This window comes from Squalius cephalus (assembly GCF_949319135.1).
Source record: "Squalius cephalus genome assembly, chromosome: 1".
Classification (NCBI taxonomy): domain Eukaryota; kingdom Metazoa; phylum Chordata; class Actinopteri; order Cypriniformes; family Leuciscidae; genus Squalius; species Squalius cephalus.
In genome coordinates, this window is record NC_137122.1 from 62,938,173 (window position 1) to 62,940,672 (window position 2,500).

Below are 2,500 nucleotides of genomic sequence, written 5' to 3' on the forward strand. Positions count from 1 at the left end.
AGGAAAAAATCATGCAGAGATGGTTATTACAGTGTAGCATCAGTCGCTCTATATCTGCCGATAAATGCTTAAAATGTTTAGTTTTGAATAAAATAAAAGCCTAAAGTCAACGTTCATCATATAAAGCGATCGAGTCTTTTCAGAAAACTACCGCTGGATTGATGCGGATTAGTTTCACGATCTCTTTATGGACTTTCTGAAGCGGTAGTTGCTTAGTCTGTCAATGGAGGGACAGAAATCTCTTCATTAAAAACATCTGCATTTGCGTTTCGAAGATGAACGAAAGTCTTACGGGTTTAAAACGAGAAATTGAGAAATTAATGACAGAATTTACATTTTTAACCCTTTAAATTGTGCATGATTTCACTCTTAAAATAATAGGTTTAGTAAGTGTGAACTTGTGGCGGTCAAAGAAGAATCAGTGTTTCCACAAAGTCAATACCTAGTTTAATAAATGTGAATCAACAGAATAGAAGTTCATTCAATTTCAATCCAATTATCAACAGAAAACAGGAAGTTTAATCAATGGTTTTTAAGAGACTTGTCATTAAGAGGGAGAGTTATGATCTCCAAAGCAGAGAGTTATATCCCAGGTAATGTAAAATATCAGAGGAGATTGAGATGCTCTTTGATTCTGCGTGGGAAAATAATAATACATTACACATGAGAAAAACAGTCTTAATGAACTCGGCGGTCTCAATTTCCTGAACGTCACTACATTACACAATTAGCAGTCTGATTGAAATATTATTATTTTATATTTAATATTTTACCTCCATATTTTATCAAGCCTGGGTGGATTAAATGTCTTCCTTGCTTGCAATTTTGGTATTAAAATACTTGTCAAACTTTCTGCATTTGATAATCAAGCTTTTCTAGCGTGTTCAGTTTAACTTACAAACACAACTCTACAATTAAATACTTTATATCTGGAATAATGAGGACATTCGATTTAAACAAAATACTATTTTCTTTGACAATTGGTTTCTGAATAAAATTGTTTTGGTGGATTGATTATTTAACTCAGATGGCCTTCTTTTATCACTTATAAGGAATTCATGTTTTATAGTATTAAAAAATAAAGTGAAGCAAAGTGAAAAAATCAAGTAAAGTGAAAAAAATCAAGTAAAGTGAAAAAATAGAGTAAAGTGAAAAAATAGAGTAAAGTGAAAAAATAAAGTAAAGTGAAAAAATAGGGTCAATATTGAAAAATAAAGTAAAGTAAAGTGAAAAAATTAAGTAAAGTGTAAAAATAAAGTGTAAAAATAAAGTAAAGTGAAAAAATTAAGTAAAGTGTAAAAATAAAGTGTAAAAAAAAAGTAAAGTGAAAAAATAAAGTAAAGTGTAAAAATAAAGTCAAAGTAAAGTGAAAAATAGGGTCAATATTGAAAAATAAAGTAAAGTGAAAAAATAAAGTGTAAAAATTAAGTAAAGTGAAAAAATTAAGTGAAAAAATTAAGTAAAGTGTAAAAATAAAATAAAGTGAAAGAACAAATTAAAGTAAAGTGAAAGAATAAAGTGTAAAAATAAAGTGTAAAAAAAAAGTAAAGTGAAAAAATAAAGTAAAGTGTAAAAATAAAGTCAAAGTAAAGTGAAAAATAGGGTCAATATTGAAAAATAAAGTAAAGTGAAAAAATAAAGTGTAAAAATTAAGTAAAGTGAAAAAATTAAGTGAAAAAATTAAGTAAAGTGTAAAAATAAAATAAAGTGAAAGAACAAATTAAAGTAAAGTGAAAGAATAAAGTGTAAAAATAAAGTGAAAAAATAAAGTAAAGTGTAAAAATTAAGTGTAAAAATAAAGTAAAGTGAAAAAATAAAGTAAAGTGTAAAAATTAAGTGTAAAAATAAAGTAAAGTGAAAAAATAAAGTAAAGTGTAAAAATTAAGTCAAAGTAAAGTGGAAAAATAGGGTCAATATTGAAAAATAAAGTAAAGTGAAAAAATAAAGTGAAAGAATAAAGTAAAGTGAAAAAATAAAGTAAAGTGAAAGAACAAATTAAAGTAAAGTGAAAAAATAAAGTAAAAGTAAAGTGAAAAATAGGGTCAATATTGAAAAATAAAGTAAAGTGAAAAAATAAAGTGAAAGAAAGTAAAGTGAAAAAATAAAGTGTAAAAATAAAGTGAAAAAATAAAGTAAAGTGAAAGAACAAATAAAGTAAAGTGAAAGAATAAAGTGTAAAAATAAAGTGAAAAAATAAAGTAAAGTGAAAAAATAAAGTAAAGTGAAAAAATAAAGTCAAAGTAAAGTGAAAAATAGGGTCAATATTGAAAGAATAAAGTAAAGTGAAAGAACAAAATAAAGTAAAGTGAAAGAATAAAGTAAAGTGAAAAATAGGGTCAATATTGTCCTCGAAGAAACAAAAAGCTATTCAAATTGTACAAGCATTTACACTCTCTAAAGTATTATTATTGTTTAAACATCTCCCTTGCATTTTAACTTTTGAGTTGTAATTGTATTTTTGTTTTGACATTTTCTTCAATTAAAAGTAAGCCCGTGCGCG

The 2,500-nt window shown here is 25.5% G+C and overlaps 1 protein-coding gene across 1 annotated transcript in view; it reads right to left on the reverse strand.

Annotated features, from left to right (window-relative positions):
* Nucleotides 1–2,500, reverse strand: part of rac1b (Rac family small GTPase 1b) — a 14,379-nt gene that overhangs the window by 11,582 nt on the left and 297 nt on the right. The window lies entirely within an intron of this gene.